The sequence below is a fragment of the Marmota monax genome, unplaced genomic scaffold, assembly GCF_021218885.2.
Source record: "Marmota monax isolate L192 unplaced genomic scaffold, Marmota_monax_Labrador192_F-V1.1 WCK01_AAM20220418_F8-fsc00040, whole genome shotgun sequence".
Taxonomy (NCBI): domain Eukaryota; kingdom Metazoa; phylum Chordata; class Mammalia; order Rodentia; family Sciuridae; genus Marmota; species Marmota monax.
In genome coordinates, this window is record NW_026692782.1 from 9,806,234 (window position 1) to 9,825,834 (window position 19,601).

The 19,601-nt window shown below is 48.5% G+C and overlaps 1 protein-coding gene and 1 long non-coding RNA gene across 2 annotated transcripts in view; one reads left to right on the forward strand and one right to left on the reverse strand.

Moving 5' to 3' along the window:
• The window catches only part of Lzts1 (leucine zipper tumor suppressor 1), a 51,719-nt gene extending 43,053 nt beyond the window's left edge, over positions 1 to 8,666 (reverse strand). The window contains exon 1 of the mRNA XM_046447869.2: positions 8,431 to 8,666. The gene's annotated coding sequence lies outside the window, so the exon portion shown is untranslated. The remainder of the gene's footprint in view (positions 1 to 8,430) is intronic.
• Positions 4,604 to 19,601, forward strand: part of LOC131424291 (uncharacterized) — a 36,562-nt gene continuing 21,564 nt past the window's right edge. The window contains exon 1 of the long non-coding RNA XR_009227061.1: positions 4,604 to 4,826. This is a non-coding gene — a long non-coding RNA (uncharacterized LOC131424291). The remainder of the gene's footprint in view (positions 4,827 to 19,601) is intronic.

Sequence of the window (19,601 nt, forward strand, 5' to 3'; positions counted from 1 at the left end):
AGGAGAAACAGGCATTCTAATAAGCAAGGCTATTTCTAGAAAGAAGCCTCTCTACCTTCAGAATCTATTCTATACTCCTTGGCTAGATTCACTTCCTCCAACCAAGGTCTGCCTCTTGCTCTCTGCCACTCCTCTGCCTCCCAAATAGCATTTGTGCTCCTCAGCAGAGAGCACGAGGCCCTGCTCCACCCAATCCAACCGGCCTTCTAGTCTCCTACCACTGGCTGTCCTCCACCTTACCATCCCCCTCTCATCCCTGCAAAAACCACACCATCTCTAGCCCTTTGGGGACAGGGTCTCACTAAGTTGCTTAGGGCCTCTCTAAATTTCTGAGGCTGGCTGGCTTTGAACTCACGATCCTCCTGCCTCAGCTTTCCAAGCTGCTGGGATGACAGGTGTGTGCCACCATACCTGACCCATGATGATTTTTTAAACAATGTATTTGTCTCATCCCCAATACCAGAGCAATGATGGCAGCAGATCTGTGGTTGCACCTCCCAGGATTCAGCCCATAGTCTGACATGAACCTAGCATTCTATAAGAGTGGAACAAAAATAGAACTGGGCTCCTAGGGTTCACAGCGAGACTTCTCAGAGAAAAGGCAACAACCTGGGAAAACATATTTTTGTGTGTGTGTGGGTGGGGAGGGACGTGGAGAGGGTGATGGGGATAGAAGGACACTGAAGGATTCTCCCAACCCTGAAGTGTGTGTTCATATGCAGAGTACTCGACATTTCTTCAATGCAGACTCTAGTTTCCTGATGAATCTTAGATCCCTGGACTGTAGCACTTATATAGAAGTTTCCTAAGTTAACAGCTATCTGGAGCCACTGTTAGAGAGCCCAGGGAAGCTGAAGCCCTGCGCTGCTACACTGCAAGATTAGAAAATTGAGTTTCAGGAAAAGCCACACTTCTCGCCTGCCCGCACCTGCCCCACCAGCCACCCGCTGGCTGCACAGCCCAGCTTTTGAGCAGGGCAGCTGCAGCCGGACTGGGGGAGGAGCCCAAGGCAGCTGGGGACTCCTTCCTGGGCCTCCTTCTGTGGCCAGCTCACTTTACCCTGCAGGTGGAGCTGGGGGTGGCTCCTCTGGGCTCCTCTTGTTTCCCCCACCTGCCTGCAGTGCGGTTTCCCCACTGGCGCCACGGAGTCCTTGGGGCTGGGGGAATTTGATCAGCAGGGCCCGGGTGTGGTGGGGGGTTGTCTCCTGGAGATGTGAACACAGCCCAATCCTCCCTTCCTCCTCTCCTTGTACTTCTGAGATGTCCTTCCAGCCAGGAGCAGGGGGAGCAGAGCTGCAATGTCTGAAGGTTGCAGTAAATCAGGAGAGCTGTCTGGAGTGCTCAACTTGTCCTCTGAAATGTGCTGCTCATGACCTCCCGTCAGGCTCAGGGGCAGGACAGACCCAGCTCAGGCATCCTGCAGAAACTAGGGATGAGGCTGCCTCTTGGGGATTTGCAGGTCAACAGCAGCCTGGGGGCTCATGGTCCCTGCCCCTCGGCAGTCTCAGCATGGTGTGTCCCTCTGCCTTCCTAGTGGTGTGGGGGCTTCTGTTCTCAGGGTTTCCCCATCATTTCCCTCTAGGAGAGGGTAAAAGGATCCTGGATTGAGTGTATCCTAATTCCCAAGCCTTGTTGGGTTGGGGATGTGTTCCCCTTCCTTTCCCAGTGACCAATCAACCCTTATCAGTGATTTAGAGAACTTCCTGTCGAGGTCACTCTGCCCTGTCTGATGCTGTCCCTGCTGCCTAATGCCGTCCCTGCTTTTTTCCACTTCCCGTCAGCCCCAGTGCAATGCATGGGCATCAGAAGCGCCATCGTGAGGTGCCGTGCATTAGTTGGAGATCACTGGGAGCAATTTACACCAGGACAGAGCTCTCTAAGTTCCTGCTCTGCTAACCTGTTTCCTGCGGAACCCTTACCCTGGCTGGAGCTTCCTCACTGAGATGGTAGACCAATCCTTGCAAGTCCCTTCATTATTCTTTCTTCTCCTGCCTGCCTGAGTTTCCACGTTCTATGTCCCTTGGGCATAGAAAATCCAAAATGGCTGAGTAAGAAGAGCCTTCACAGGCCGTACCACCATCGGTCTCAGCCATGTGGTGTTGAGCCAGGACGGTATCGAGGGCCTGCTGCTGCACACTGGAGGCAGGACACACTTTCTCTTTCAAGGGGCTTATCATCTCAGCCAGGAGGGACGAGAGATATGAAAAGCTAAATTCCTACACTTGGGAACAAGTGCTCAGTAGGATTGACAAGTACATACTGTAGAATTCAAGGAACAAGGAACACAGCACTCGTGGAGGGCGGGAGCCTTCTCTCCCCCTGGCTCTCTTTTCCTCCTTCCAGACGGGCCTTGTGCAGCCCTCAGACGTGAGTGGGCCCCTGCATCACCTCCCACTTCCCTATCACAGCCCCACCATCGAGTGTCACCGGGGTCACCAGGGAAAGGTGCCTGCAAACCCTAAGCTTTGTTTCCCTGCCCCCCTACTCTCTCTTCCCTCCTTCCCTCTCCCCTCTCCTTGCATGTCTATACTCAATTCTCTCTCTTTACAGCAGGAATATAATGTTCGGCGGCTTTACACCCACTCTCTGAATGCTGCCAGCGAATAATGACTAAGGTGGTGGGTGGAAGTACAGCAAGTTGAGACCAATTTAGCAGTCCAGGGTGCCAGGAGGAGGGTGAGTTAGCAGCAAATGGCTTTGCAAAGGCAAGGGGAGCGAAGGTGCCCCCAAAGCCAGCAGACCATCGAGCCAAGTGCAGGCCTCGGCCCCGAGTGCAACAGGCAGGGATTGCCACAGCCACCGGCGAGTCTCCATAGTGAAAAGCATGCACAGGACAGGGCAAGGTTTGAGATCAAAGCTCACCACAACCCCCAATCTCAGCTCCACTTTGGACATCTCTTGAGGGGCTCCTTTAATATATGCCCCTCGAGCTGTGAGTCTCACCTAGACTGGTTCCCCCTCTCTAGATGCTGCCTGGCTTGGGAGGATCTGCAGCTCTGAAGGGCTCGTGGCCATCCTAGACTGCCTGGGCATGGATGAGATGGAGGTTCTGTGATATGGGGGAGGGGGCTGCCTGAGCACACCTCCCATCATGCTATAGGGAGGCCAGTCCAGCTAGACAGATGTGGGGCCCTTCCTGGTCCTAAGAACTTAGGGTCTCTCTCTCTGAGGATGGGTGTTCTACCACGCACTTGTGAGTGTGTGAATGGGTACCAGAGGAGGGCACAGCTCAGGGGGAGGGGCGGTAGCTGTGGATGAATGAATTGTGAGGTGCCGCACGTGCTCAGGCAGACTTCCTGGAGGAAGTTCTCTTCTCCCACAGGGATAAATTGACATAAAGGCAGATCTATTCGTGATCAGAGGGCTGCTCTTTGCCGCCTTTGTCCCACTGGACACAACCTACATCACATCTGTTCAGACACTAATTTGCCCATCACTTAGTAAGAAAAATGACCCCTCTCTCTGGATGGATTAGTACAACCAGCTCTGGTTGTTAGCTGACACACACAGACCCTGCTTGTACTGACTCTTTCTTCCACTTTCCCTGGGCCAGCCCCTGCACCCTCCTTCCCACGACACTCACTCAGTCCTTTCCTCCACTGGGGGCAGCCTGTGTCCCAATCACTCCCCTAGAGATCTGGTTTCCACAAAGTGCTTAAGTTCCCAGCGAAGAGACTGCTACCCTGTTTTAGTGTGGAACTTAGTTGCTATGGTCAAGAAATTGACTATGGAATAAAGCATACCAATGAAATATCACTAATTCAGATTCTGGGGCAATAAAATGTGCTCTCATTTCAATGTAAAGTGGACCCAAAAAACCTTACAAATTGATTAGCTATGAAGAAAAAACAAAACTGGGAATGGTGGCATACACCTGAGGCAGGAAGATTGCAAGTTCAAAGCCAGCCTCAGTAACTTGGTGAGACCCTGTCTCGAAATAAAAAGGGCTGGGGATGTGGCTCAGTGGTAAAGCACCCTGGATTCCATCTCTAGTATCCCCCCAAATAAAATAAAATATGCTAAATTTCATTCTTTAAAGCAAACCCCAAGGAGACATTCTATTGTCCTAGTTTATTGTTTTTTGGGGTTTTTTTTGAGCTTTTATTACACACACACATACAAAGTGCTTAGGGAGAAGAGAGGAATAGAAAAAGTGAGAAAAAATTTTGAAGATGTACATGCTAAATTATAATAATTATGAAAGTAACTGAGTTTTTATCAATTTGATTTTTTTCTTAGGCATATTAATACTTTTCAGTGAACCTAAATCTAATTAGACTGGGGGTAGAGCCCGGTGATAGAGCACATGCTTAACATGTGTTGGCCCTGGATTTGATCCCCAGCACCCGCCCTGCATAATCCGTAGGGTCCAGTTATAGCATGACTGGGAGGCGGAATAATGGGTTCAAATCTCAAAACTCTTTGGAAAAATCTTAAAAGACCTCCTACACCTCTAAAAGGTTCGCTCAATTTCTTTGTCTGCCAAATGATAAAGGAAATCTTCCAGGGTTGATGGGAAATACTAATAATAACAATGTGTTCCCTTTTAAAGTCTGAAGTCCTGTGCAAGTAAAAACAGGATTAAAATCATTATTACCGGAAGCTTAGGGATGGCTGAGGGCAAGGTTCAGACACAGTGTGATGTGGGAGGCACAGAATAGAAACCGTAGCGAGAAAAGGCTGCTTCACCCTGCAGCCTGGCAACTGAGTCCAGCTCTGCTTGATGTCAGCCAGAGGGTTTGAATGACTTCCCTAAACCCTTGGAGGAGGAGCTCTGTATACTGGAAGTGGTCCATCTGCACACTGATTGGAGGCAGAGGTGACAGGTGAGTTACCTCCGCTTTTCATTCACCATGTTGTTTTGGAGGGGGAGACAGGCTCCTGCTAGGGTTCCCCTGGGAAGAGAAAGCCCTGGCTCCTCAGTTCTCAGCTAGCGTCTTGGAAGGCTGACTTTGGGGACTGCTCCAACTGCTCGATACCTTCCTAGATTCAATTTCAAGGTTCAGTTCATGACCATGACCTCCCTCATATCTCTAGTTCACCTCCTTCCAGCGGGACAGCTGCTGCATTCAAAGTTGGTACAAACCCATTTCCAATTTACTTGTTACTGATTCATGTGAGCTGGTTTCTCTTTCCAATTATTTTTTTAGCCTTTAAAAATAAAAATCACCCATCGTCTCCCTGGCATCTCACATAGATAAGACCTTGACTAAATAGTGAAATGCAGAGTTTTCCAAACTTGAATAGTGATCTTTGAAAGAAAATTTAGACTCATCATGAACCCCGGATAACACACATTGCCAACTTGATTTGAGAAATACCGAGGTGATGCAAAGGGCACAGGAAGAGAGCCACCTAATGGTGTGGCCTTGGAGAAACCATGGCCAGATTATCTACCCAAACATGGTAACAAGTCATACTTCCCAGTCCAGTGTCAAGAGTGTCCTAACTGCAGGAGCACAAAGATCAATTCAAAAGCAATCTAAAATGTGAGAGCTAAGATGTAAGCTACCTAAAGATTCCCCAGGCTGGATAGCTCTTTGCTGGCAAAATCCCAGAACCCCTTCATTATTGCCCTGGAACCATCTGCCCCAGAGGATTGAAGTGTACAAAGCCCTGGCTCTAAATCCCATTTAGCATCTCCCCCCTTCTGTACTTCTACATTTCTGGACCTGGAGATGGAGTGGGTGAGGACTGGGGTTCTCTTAGGCTCCAGAAGTGTTGGAGGCAGTGCCTGGGAGCAGCTGACCCAGGCAGAGGCCCTATAACAGAGGAAGGGAAGTGAGAAGTCACACCAGCAAAGTGTGCCTGTGCAGAAACCCACCACTGGATGTCACAGTGCTCCCTGCCAAGGGAACTCCTCATCATAACCCAGCGGTGTATTCTGAACTGGGAATTCAAGAGAGAAGACCTCTGCTTCTGGGAACTTTGCAGTTCTTGGGGAGTCAGTGAATCAATACCCTGACACCACGGGATGGAGGCAAGAACTCAGAGGAAGGCCCTTGACCAGACTAGCTAGGGGGAGAAGGGGTGAGAATATTCTGCACAGAAGGAACATGTGTTTCTCTGCTTAATGGCAGCAGGAGAATGTGGAAGGAGCCAGGGTCTGGAGTCTTATGGACCTGAATTCAAATCCCTGTTCCTGTAGCCTCTAACCTAGCTAAGTTATTTCAATCTCCTCTGATAATCACACATGTCTGGCAGGGCTGCAGTGAGACTTAAAGGAGATAATGACTAAAAAGTACTGGGTACACAGAGTATTTAGTGAATGACATTAAATCTCATTACAATATTGTCCATCTCACCAGTCCATAAGCTGCTTGACTGCAGGCTCTTCATCATTACTGTATTCAACTCTGCAGCCTTGCTGGAGTGCCCATGCTTTGGGAGAGTGTGAGGACAAGATTTGCCATTTGGTGTTGAGAAGCCAGAGGTCTGCATGCATGGGTGAAGAGGTAGACGGCATTGGCGCTCCCCAGCACACCCACTCAGATGCCTTTCTAATGCTAGCCCTTGCCACCATTTACTGAAACCCATGCAGACGGATGGGGCTTCTTACAGACATCCAAGTGCATGAGCTGAATTGGCAAAGCAGGTTAAATTGTTAAAGTGCACAGTGGCAGCAATAACTATTAAATAATAACCATCTTGAGCAATAGTGAATGTCCCACCCTCCCTCTCGCTTGCTTACAGACACACTCTCATTCTGGAAAGACACCTTTCCTTCCTCTTTCCACTGTTTTCTCCTGATTTCCATCAAGGTGAGTGTCTCACACTTAAATTTACCCAGCTGGGGCCTCCTTTTTGGACTCCCATTAGCCTAGACTTTGTTCCCAGTAGCTGTGGGGCCTCAGGGGGCACCCCTCCCTTCTGGTGCCTCGGTTTCTCCACTGGCAGACACAGAGAGTAAACCATGTCTCATGCCAACCTGGTAGTTACATTGTGAGGATAAAGGAGATAACAAATGAGATAATATCTATGATGCACAGAAAGCCCCTCAGAAGAAAGGCACTGGATAAATGCAAGATGTAGAGCCACACCTGATTAGTGTGTATGCTCTGCCCACAGCTCCTGCCCACAGACTCTTCTCCAGCCTTGAACACAACCACCCTTCTTGTCTGTAAAGGCTAGCTGTACATACCCATATGCACACACCCTTCAAACACTTCCATTTTCCTGAGTGCCTGTAGAAAATTATTTTTGAACTTGGAGGAAGCTCCAGTTACAAATCCTCTCTTGCCCCTAACCGCAGCCTCCTCTCCAGGGTCTTGGTGTAGGCAGCTGATCTCCTCGTGGCTGGGCTCCAGGGCTCCCAGGATCACTAGTAGGCTGCACTTCCAGCAGAGTGGGGGACCCTTCTCTGGAGCAGCAAAGCTTTGTCCAGAACTCAGTGCCTGCTCACCAGCTTGCCAGCACTCAATGACCAGAGCAGGGGGGCTGACAGTAGACTGCTTAGGTGCTGGGGATCCATCAGCATCCCTTGTTTTAGGAAGCTGAGATTCGGAAGCCAACAGTCTGCAGCACTTTCCCAGGCATGACACCCGTGGGCGGGTGAGCAGAACACTCATATGCTCCGCAATTCAATCCTTTCCACTTGGAACAGAAAAGAAACGTCACCTGGCCCTTGATGTTTCCGTGCCTGTTGCTGCCTGGTTGTGGGCTCAGCAGGCTGCTGACAAGAGGAGTTAAGCCTATAGTAGGGTGGGCTGGGGAAGGAGTGGGGGCCTGACTGCCTGCGGTGGGGGAAAAGATTGCACATGGTGTGTGACTGTGTGTCAGATACTGCCTGCATTGCACGTCCAGGACTGACCCTGGTGATCTGTAGTTCCAGAAGGCCGCTTAGACACCAGGTTCACCCACCTTTCTTTCTACCCACTTCACCTCCCGTGATTTATTCCTTCAGGGAAACATTCCAAGCGTCTAATTGCATCCGTGTCCTCTCCCCACCCGTGCGACCACGGCCCATCTCCGAAGTTCCAGGCGGCGAAGTTCAGCGACTGGTCCTTAACTGTCGGACCCTCTTTGGGGCCTCAGCCCCTGTGTCCTCACTTCCTCGCCTCACCTCTGACACTAGTGTCACCTAACACTTATTTCTCCAAGATCAGATTCGGGGCTGGGAGTAGGTAATCCCTGTCTGCCAGAGACCAGACAAAGACAGAAGGACTGACGGACGCACCATCATTTCCTTGGGACTAGCGCCAGATCAGCAGCACCCATGGTGGCAGAGGGGGAAGACCCTGACAGCTACATGCGGAGACAAAGACACCTAGACAGACACTGACACAGACAGACAAAGACCGACGGACGCCAGGACGCACGCACGGACTGGCACGCCGCGCGGGGAGCTCAGTTTCCCCTGCAGCTGGGAGCCTGCCGCGGCCGCAGACACTCCACGGGAGCCGGCACGATCCTTGGTCCACCGCACCTTACCTGCGCCCTGAGCCTAGGGGCTGGTTTAGGATGTTCTTCTTTTTCTTTTTTTTCCCGGCGTCTTTTGCGGTGTGCTCCAGTCTCCCTTCCTCCAGAGCTGGGGTGCCGGGTAGGTCCCTGCGGCGCGGGCAGCAGCTCGCGGCTCCCGATCGCTGGACAAGGCGAGCAGAGAAACTTTCGGCCTCCCAGCCGGTCCGCAGCCACCGCAGCAGCCCGCTCTCTGCTCGCCAGCCTCTGCGCGGGGTCCCGAGCCGCGGGCGGGGCGGGGCGCGGCGGGGCGGGGCCAGCGCCGGCGCCGCTGATTGGCCGGGCGCTGCCGGCAGCCAAGTCCTCCCTGCGCGCGGCCTTTGTTCCCGGCTGACAGCTGGGGCCGCTCGGACCCCCGGGCTACTCCGTGCTCACGGCCCGCGCCGGACGCGCTTCCCGGTCTCCGCGCTCTTACTCCACCAGACCGCACCCCGCGGCACTGCTCGCTCTGTCTTTCTCGCCGCTCCCTTTCTCCCACTTTTCCTATCCTGATCTAACCCCGCCTTCCTCCGTTCATTCCCAGCACACTCCTTTATGCATCCCCTCTCCTGCTCCCTCTCGGCTTTCTCCTCTTCTTTAACACTCCTTCCTCTGACAGCTTCCTTTTCCCAGTATTATCTCCCCACCTCCCGACCCCAGCAGAAAGCCGGGTTTCTGGGTTCCAAGACCCGCCGGACTAGCAGCCGAGTGCAGGGCATTGCTTCCCCACGCCGGAATTTCAGACTGGAGCCCAGAGCGCCGGCGCTCGCACTCACAAACGTTTCCAGTCACACTTTTTCACCTGGGTCACAGGGATAGCTTCAGGTGAGGGCACAGGAAGCCCTCTTCGTTTGCAACTATTAATTGCACCCCAGTCCCTTCGGACGCCCTCATTTTCTCATCCAACCTCACTTTCAACTTCTAACAATTGAGCAGGGAGGGCAATCAAGCTCACAAGCTTTGGCCGGACAAAGGGTCACTTGAAGGGGGACTGTGGAGGGGTGTCAGGTGCTGCCTGAGGGTGCACTGAAGCTAATCCGTGAAAAACAGGCGTGGCAGAAGGCACAGCTCAGTGCAGTGGGTGTCAGTCCTAGCCTGAAAGAGGCAAATGTGGAGGTAGGGGGGATGGGAAAGAAGTGGTCAGACCGAGGTGCTGACCTCTGATTACACATAGAATGGGGAAAGACAGCCTAAAGGGGAAAAAACCGTTGTTTTTTTTTTTTTTTTCCTGCCACTCCCTTGCTCAAAACCCAGCAGGAAAGCCTCCCTGCCTCCTAGGCTTGACCCTTAAGACTCCAATTCTAGGTTTCCACTACCGCAGAAGAGGGTTTAAGAACTCAGATCTTGGTACTTTTGAGCCAGCACCTTCAATCCCCTAGGGTAACAATTCCCAGAATGTAAACTTGAGGGCAGAGATTTATTTGTTCTATTATGTTGTGAGAAGTTTTGTTCACAGAGGTATCCCTAACACCTGAGATTTGCCAAGCACATAGTAGGCTATCAATAAATTCTTTGAAACGACCAATTCGCAGATTATAGTTTTTCTCAGAGGATTAAATGAGAATCCCTGGCTTGTGGTAAGAACATACGTGCATGGTAGCAATTACACATAACACTGCAACGTCTATGTGTCGACCACAAAGTCTACCTGGCAGCCTCCTCTCCTTTACCCACCAGTGCATGCACCTGTCTCTTAATCTGAGAAAGTTTTCTCCCACTCCTCTCTCTCTCTCAAAGTCCAGTGCCTAAAATGCAATATTTACTCACACTTTCCCTGATAATCCCAGGCAGAATGATGCCTCATTTCTTTAAAGTTTCATGTTTCTTTGGGTCCCATTTATTGATATATCATGTATGCTTGCTCTCAGGTAGGAATGTCTAGGGAATTTTTGCTGAAGGTGTGAATATAGATCCAACATTCTGACACTTAAAGGTAAGGCGGGACTCTGAGAAGGTGGATTTGGGGACCAGGGGGTTTCCAGACTTCAGTCAAACTCATTTTTTGTCTTAAGATGTGGCATTTGATGGAACCAGGCAAAGAACTCCTCAAGCCCATTCCTGGTTCTGGCTCTGTCACTGGCTATTTATATGCTCTTGGACAAGACACTTTCCTGGTTTGTCCGGGCAAGGCCACAATTGTGCTCATCTGCAAAGTGGGCAGTTTAAATGAGTTATTCCTTACGGGCCCTCCTGCAGCACTGACATCTCCAATGGAGATGCTCCATAGAACACTGACTATGATGTGTGGCCATATAAGGAGTGCATTAGGCAGAGTGTGGGCAGTGTGTTGGCGTGTACAGGGTGGGACTGGGATGTACCATGGAATGACAGGAATACCCTAGGGAAGGGATTCTTCAAAGATGAAGTAGTGGCCAGGTGGGGCGGTGCACACCTATCATCCCAGTGATCCAGGAGACTGAGGTGGGAGGATGGCAAGTTCAAGGCCAGTCTGGGCAACTTACTGAAACTCTGTCTCAAAATAAAAATAAAAGAGGGCTGGGGATATAGCTCAGTACTAGAACACCCAGATTAAATCCCCAGGACCACAACGTGGACAACAAGTACAGAAACAATGATCAAGTGGGTGCCCGGAGAGGGGGTGCGAGTGAGGAAGCGGGAGGGGGAAGACCTGTGACGGATGACACTGTATATGTGTGTTGTAGTTGTAGTGTGTGTGTGGGGGGTGGATAGAGAGAGAGAGAGAGAGAGAGGGAGAGAGAGAGAGAGAGAGAGAGATGCCTCTGGAACATGATCTCCAGCAGAACAAAGCCATAATTAGCTCCTGATTCAGCCATCAGGTATGGTCCTGCTATGGCTGAATGAGTTCACACATTCCATTCCCCCAAACTGTGGATTTCTTAATGTGACTCTCCCAGTTTCTAGTCTTGTGAAGGAGCTGGCCCTTCCTGGACATCTGGGTTCCTGAGAAGCTGTCACATTGGGTCTCTGCATCCCTTCGCCTCTTCCTTGTTTGGGTCAAGTCTAGAAAGCAGGATCATAAAGCTTGTGCTTGTGAAAATTCCCTGGCCTCCTCCTCTATTTGCCCCCTGCCTACAGGGCTTACTGTTCTGGCTTGGCATCTCATTCTTCATTGCCAAGACTCAAGACTGGCCACACAGGACCAGACTCATGTGCCAGGTGAGCAAGCTGCCTGTGTGGATTGCAAACATCTCTGCCTGTCTTCCTTGATATATTTTCACTTATCACAATTTAAATAATTACTTAGATTTATGTTTGTCTCTCCAACTCTTCTATAAGTTTCTTGTTCAAAGACAACCACGTCTCTCCTTATTCAACACTGAATCCCCAGAACTCAGCACACTGATGGTATATAATAAGCACTCAAAAAATACCTAGATGGCTCTGGAGATGTAGCTCAGTGGTAGAGTGTTTGTCTTGTGTGCCTGAGTCTCTGGGTTTGATCCCCAGCACTGGAAAAAATACTTGAATGGATACTGTGGTGTGTGTGCGTGTGCTTGGGATGATGTTTCAAAAAGAAGTGGACTCAAATTCAGAAGATCCACATCTGTTCTTGCTTCTTCTTCATTATTCTTGCTTGCAATTTTGTTACATTTTTTGAGACCAGTTTCCCCTCAGTAAAATGGGTCTAATGACATTTGTACTCTCAATCTCGTGGTGGTGGTAGGAAGATGGAAAGAATAGGGTTAAAGGTGGTGTGGAAGCTACACAATGGCACATAAATATTTAATACTGTGTTGGCAGGTAAAAAAGGCTGATTCTAGGTAAGTGAGGCTGGCTAATCTCCAGAAGTAGAAGAGAAAATTCATGAGGCCACTGAACAAAGCTTTAATGGATCAACAGGTTGTACCCACTCTGTCTCCTCGCCACCCCAGTCAAGGAAAAGGAAGGCTGATTTTCCTGCAGATAAAGCCAATGCCTCACAGCCTTAGAGGACGTCTCACCAGAGTCCTGCCCTCCCCTAGAGTAGAAAACAGTTCCCCTGGAGTTGCCCTGGGTATGCAACTTTTGTTATAAGAATGTACCTCTTATCTCTGGACGTCAGCAAACTGTGCTTTGAATTGGGAGAAGCATCTTTTCCTTGACCTCTCTGGGTGTTCTGAAGATAAGCACGGTGCAATGAAAGTACCTTCCTAGAAAGTACTGTATAATTTTGAGGAATTGTTTATCATTATCACTGGCATTATTATCTGCAACTTAAAATTCTAAGTATTTAACCTGAATTCAGGTTGAGGAGACCAGAGAAGCTACAACTTAGTTGCCCTGGGAGAACTTGCTGACATCGGGATTCCCAGTCGGTGATGAGCCTTTTCCACTTAGATGCTCAAGGAACATTAGGAAATATGTCCACCTTACTCTCTCAGTGAAAGAAAAGATGCATCAGAGAGCAAGATAAGAAACTGGCCCAGCTTCACTGGGTTTAACGGCAGGCGCCACACCCATCTCAGAAGCACTGTAACTGGTACAGTGCCTGAGTGCGGTTTGAGGGGGTAGTGGTGACCACAGGCAGGCAGTCTTCCCCTGAGCAGAGAACAGTGGACCAGCCAGCTTGTCTAGTGCAAGACCAGGGCTCAAATGGCACTAACAGCTTCTAGTGTGAACAGGCTTTGTTTGGCTAGGCTGGCAAGACTCCTAGGATAATTCTGGAGGAAGCCTTTGATATAAAAGCCAGATCTAACTGGACTACAGAGAACTAAGAAGGAGAAGTTCTGGTTGATGCTCCTGCCCCTCCCCCTCTCCTTCCAACAGAATGGGGTTCCAGGTCAGTTTACACCTGGCTTCACACTGGTATCAAGGCTCAGGTCTTCCCCTCTTGATTCCACCATCTTCAGAGCATGAGTATTGTCCTCAGGATTTCAGGATGGAGCCCTCAGTCTGATTATCACATACGGAATCAGCAGTGGACCAAGGAATGATAAATCTCTGTGACTGAGTTTCTTTGTTAGAATGAAGGAAGCCTTTCCCAGATGGTCCCCAGTTGATACAGAACAGGGAGTGGTCACGTCACATAGTGGCCATTGTCAGATACTGTGGTGTGTGTGTGTGTGTGTGTGTGTGTTTGTGTGTGCACACGCATGCACGTGCGCACAGGTGCACACATTTGGTTTTGTCCAAGCATTTTGAGGGTAGACTAGATATCGAGGAATACCTGTGAATCTCACCTTTGTCTTTGAGAAGGCGGAAGCCTTAGAGAGAACAAATAGTCATAGCGTGCCTATTGGATACCACATCTCTGTTGGACACTTTATCTATAGTATTCTATTTAATCACCACAGAAATCATTATCTCTATTTTCCAAATGAAAAAAACTGCAGCCCAGTGTGGTTAAGTAATTTGTCCCAATTCTCACCATTAGTAAAGGGAAAAGGACTAGAATTCAGGCCCATCCAAAGCATTTCTTTTCTTTTCTTTCAGACTACCTATGTAGAATTGATTCTCTTCAACTTTGTCCTAAGCTGAGACCCCACAAATATAGGAGTCTTCCAGGGCCACTATAAGCACAAGACATAAAAGTTCAAATTGCTTTGCTTAGTTCTCAAACACGAACTTCTTCCCCAAGCCCTGCCCTGCCCCCCTGGGTCTCCCACCCCAATACTGTTGAAGTACCTTGCTCCTCAGGTTTTCACCGTGTACTTTGTAGCTTGTGTGCAATTGTTTCAGGGGAATGAATTTTACTTTCCTACTAGATTTTCAGTGCTCTGCTCACAATAGGCACTCAGCAAACATTTAATGCATAAATGAGGGGAAAGACCACTTCTTACTTTTCTATATCCTTAATAACATTCAGCCTGCTCCTGAGCACATGGTTGGTGACTAATGGACTAATTGACTTTGGGCTAATTTCTCCCCAGGGTTGAGGAATGGCCTGCAGACAAAGATGTTAGCATGGCCCTTGTCAGTTCTGAGGAAGGCCTTTTACAAATGGGCCCTGTCGTGCTCACATTTGCTCTTAGCCCTAAACTCATTTAAACAAATAGAGAATATGAGACCATGACTTCTGGGAAATCATTTAGTTCCTCTATGGGGAATGTTGGCACATTCATTCCCCCCCCCCCCCAGGGGGGAGAAAAAAATAGCAGAGGCTTTGGAGCCTCTGTGTGCTGCAATTTAATTTACTCATTTACTCAGTGGTATCTCAGGAAGCTGTTCCAGGAGTCCTAGCCAGAGAGGCTGATGTTTTTTGAGGGTAGGAGGGAGAAGGGCTATTTGGGAGGAGAGTCTGCCCTGGACTTGGGCTCCTGCTGGCCTGCGGTGGCTTTCCCCCAGATGCCTGCACCATTTCAGTTTGCATCTCCATCTCCGTCCTTCTCTCGTGTGTTCTGGGATTAATTCCATTCTTTCACTCTGCATATCAAATCCTGTATTGGGCAATCATATATATGTATATATATATATATATATATATATATTTTTTTTTTTTTTTTCATATTTCTATCCTGATCTGTAGTCTCCAGAACATGAACTCAGTGTAGTCACCTGCAAAACTTAGGGGAGAAGCAGCAGAGGGCAGGGGAGGGGATGTGGCAGGTGATTATAAGAGGGAGTCTCTGAAGTTGCTTCTAGCATTTCCCCAGCAATTACTGGGGGAAAAGAGAGAGAGACAGAGAGACAGAGAGAGAGAGAGAGAGAGAGAGAGAGAGAGAGAGAGAGAGAGAAAAGGGTGGCAGCCAGGTGGAGTGGCCCATCTGTAGAGGATCTTGGTTAGACTTGACTAATTTTACCTTCGGTGTTCAATAGAGAAAATTGTGTCAGGCATAAGTTTGCTTGAGGTTTCCTAGAGGTGGTACGGTTCTTCTCCATCTGCAGGGGCCCATCCTAGGGGTCAATCAACTCACAGGCTCTTTTCTTATCATTATTCCCTAAGCAATATGGCATGACAACTACTTAAGAGCATGTCCATTGTTAGTAGGTATTATAAATAACCTGGAGATGATTTAAAATACATGGGAGGATGTGTGCAGGTCTATGCAGATTCCAAACCATTTTATATGACAGGCTTGAGCACCTATGGATTTGGGTATTCTGGGGGAGGCAGTCCTGAAACCCATTTCTTATAGGTTAGAGGGACAATGGTACTGCCTCATGGTGTGGCTGTGAAGGTAAATGAGGTGCTATGGGCAAAGGACTTAGAACAGTGCCGGGTGGAGAGAAAGACTCTCAAGCGCTGGCTGTTGCTCTTCTTGCCACCTTCTTCCCAGTCAGAAACCCAGGTCCTTTCTACCCATTTTTTCCCTTATTAGAAACAGTCCCATGATTTGTGCTGAAGCTCATCCAGCATGATCTTGTAGAGAAAGAACGACATTCAAAGCCTGTGGACCTGGAGTGGGCCATGTGGGTTTGAATTCTTCTCTGTACCTAGTGGCTGGTTGTGTGACCTTGGTCTAGTCTCTAGGCTCCAAATGCTCGTTTTCCTGGTCTCTTGGGTGATCTTAACAATATAATTCTACCAGAGTTGGACACAGGAAATAAGATGCATGGTAGACTACAATTCTCAGGGGTAGTGACTACTATAAAATGGAGCACTTCCCACTGGGGCACGCAGGACTGACAGCTTAAAGTCATCTCCTTCCCGACTCCGCCCCACCCCCTTCCCTAAGGTCTTTGAATTCTATCAAAGGAGATAATTACTCTGAATGAATGAGGCAAGAATCAATTTTCTAGTGTTGGAAGTGGTCAAAGGAAGTACTTGGACTTCCTCTAGTCCTTGAAACCTCAAGGTCAGGTTCTGAGTAGAACTGGAACACCAAGTGCGAAGCCCTGGCTCCCTGTGGGGAGGCAGCCAGGGGAACCAATCCAAAATGGCAGCTTGAGAGGAAGTAGCCGGCTGCCTGTTCTGGAACCTCTCAGAGCAGTGTTTGGAGTGTTCTCTCTCATTAATCCTATTTAAAGCCCTGCTGCAGAGAGAGGGGAGGCGGGGAGTCCTGTTTCAACTTGCAGCGGTGAGGTTCCCTGCCGCCAGCCACCTCCGCGGCTGCAGGGCTGAGCTCGGTGCCAGGAGGGGCAGGCAGCCTTTCTAGGGCCACTGCTGCTGGCTGTCACCACCTCAGCTACACAGACTTCCCCGACCCTTAGACCTGCGTTTGACTGGCCTGACCCTGTCCCTGATCTTGGTGGAGTCAGAAGCTGTTTGCCACGAAGGCAGGAGGTGCAGTCTGGCTCTTCTGGTGATGAAGGGTGATGGGTAGAGGTGACTTTCCATTGAAGTGCAGTGCGGGTGGGGGCCAGAAACAGGGGGCTCTTGTGCAAGACTGCTTTCTGGGAAAGTCCCTCTCCCTCTGGGCCTGGGGAGGTCTTAAATGCTAAGAACAAATATTCTCAGCTTCTTTCTTTGGGGTTCTCATGGAAGAGCCAGATGGAAGGAGAAAGAACCTCGCTTGCCTTGGAGGGGAAATGTGTGATCAAACCTGTTATTAATGAGGCAGGGCCAGCCTTCTCCAGAGAGAATATGGGGAGTGTTTTCCTCTCTGGTATTATTTCTTGGAAGCCAAGAAGAGACTCCTTTTTCTAACGATCTCCCTGTAATTGAGATCAATGTTTGAGACTCATCTATGGGCGAGACAGAATCTTATACTGTTGTCTGCAGACCAGAGTTCGTGGGTAGATCTGACATATACCAGCTATGTGACCATGAGGGTCAGCTGACTTAGCTGTAAGGTTCAGAGAAACCCCATGTTACATATCTCACCCAGTTATTACCAAGACCAAATGAGGTGGACCGGAAGACACTGTACCCAAATGGCAGGATCTCCTTATCCTGACTTATGCTTGTTTCCCAATATTCCCATAAGCATCAGGGGCCAAATACTAACATTACAACTACAGAGAAAAGCTTTCCCTCCTCTTGCTCTCAGGACCCTTTCCTTGGACTTCTGTCTGACAAAGGTCTGAGCCTTTCCTAGAAAGACTGGCCAGAGCTTGAGAGTCCTCTGTCCCATGCTCAGTAGAATACTATAAGAGTATAATTGATCTGTAGGAAAGACAGAATCTTCTAGTGGCATCTGAAGATTTAGTAGCAAGTGTAATCTGTCAACGGGAAACAAAACTCTAATTCAGGACCAACACCGCTGGGGCCAATGACCTTTGGGAAGGCACTTAATTGTTTTATATCTTAGTTTTTCCTCTCAACAAAATGGAGATAATAAAATTGCATCCCTTGTGTGCATTTGGCTTGCATAAGGGTGACAGGAGACTGAATAAAACCTTGCAAATGTAAGGTAATTTAGACCCCTGGGACTGTCAGGCTGTCCTTGATAAACGCCCATTTGGCGGGGACTCTTGTTATCTTGAAACACAGCCAACTTCACAAGGATTTGCATGAAACTCCTACAATGCCAGGCACCATTCTCATTGCCTTGAGAGCAGTAAAGCAGTTGGCGAAAATATGCTATTTTAGGATTTAAAACTGAAAAGCAAAAAAAAAAAAAAAGGAAAAAAATCGATGTGAGCATAAAGGGATAATTTAACAGGATTGTACTCAAGAGGAAAGGGGGAGACATTATATATTAACTTCTAGTCAAGTGGAACTTGACTTTTATGTAGCAAGAGAAATCACCACCACTGGAAAAACAAGTTAACAGCCCTGTTATCACCAAGCAGGGAGAAAGTGGTGCAAACTATCTCTAAGACGTCTCCGGGGTTTGAGGAAAAACACTCATGTTTTAGACCGACAGAATCTTGGCCTGGACATCAGCAGACGCGTCCTTGTGGATTTCCTTTTCTCCTCAGGAGCAGAGATTTAGTAATTGGTAGAGGACTTGATATGCTCCAACATTCTCTCATTTGATCTTTGCCAACCTTCTAACGTAGGGAGAGCAGGGGTTATGTCCCCAGAAGATCGAGGCTCTGTGAGATTAACTCACATTCCAACAAGCCACAGAATATGGCAGAAACCAAGTCTTTTTTGGATTCATGTTCTTGACATACAAACTGAAACCTATAGACTAATGAGAATTTGACAGAACTAAATATCATCTTGACCCATGTGTCATCAGTGCAAGAATCCTCTTGAGAGCAGGTAGCTACCAAACTGCTCCAAGATTTATGTTAACAAAGAACTCACTATTTCCTGAGACAAACCCATTTGCTTCTTTAGTTATTTATTATTTGTTTACGTATTTTTTTAGGTACTGGGATTGAACCCAGGAATGCCTTATGACTGAGTCACATCCCTAGTCCTTTTTATTTTATACTATGAGCTAAGTAGCTGAGACCTGCTTTGAACTTGACCTGCCTCAGCCTCCCAAGTTACTGGGATTGCAGGTGGCCACCACTCACTGGGCAAACCATTTTATTTATAACATTTTTACATATTGGGGAATTTTGGTGAAAAGAAAATGAAACTCTGTCTCCCAGTAATGTAAGCCTATCCATCAACGGTTCATTAAATGTTGAAGCTGGAGGAGAGCTTGGAAATGATGTAATGACAGCTCAGGTCTAAGTGATGGGTCAACGTGAGCTGCTGGGGGAGCTCAGGGCTCTGCTCCCAGGCTGGTCCCCCAGCTCTACTGCATTGTGCTAACCCTGCCCACTTGAGCAACTCTAATAAGCCAACTCCCTCTTCCACCCAAAAGTCTCACAGATATCTGAAAACCACAATCCAGTCTGCTTGAGTTTCTTTCTTTTCAGTTTGACTGTTCCCACTACTGGACCAATACTCTTAGAACATGATTTCCTCATTCATTCAACTTATATTTCAATAGAACCAGCTCTGCCCAACACTCTGCTCAATGCTGAGTAGTGAGCAAGACGGATTCATCTGTGTCTTTATGAAACTTCATGAGATAGCCTGGTAGGGAACACAGGCATTGAACAAAGAAAATAGAGGGTGGGACATGCGATGACACAGGAAGGACACAGACATCTAGGAATCATTTCAGGAAAGGCACCTGATCTGTGCCACCACCAACCACCTTGTTGCCTGGGTGCTTGCTTTCTGTCTTGCAAGGTCTCCATGAAGTCTGGGCCCTGAAATGGTCAGATCGATTCACATATTTGTTCAAGACAGACAGAAGCCAATCTCTTTTCTCTCCCCCCCACCTTTTTTTTTTTGTAAAATGTTTACCTTATTTCTTTTTTCTTTCTTTCTTTTTTTTAAAGAGAGAGAGCAAGAGAGAGAGAGAATTTTTTCAAATTTTTTTATATTTTTAATGTGGTGCTGAGGATCGAACCCAGCGCCCCGCGCATGC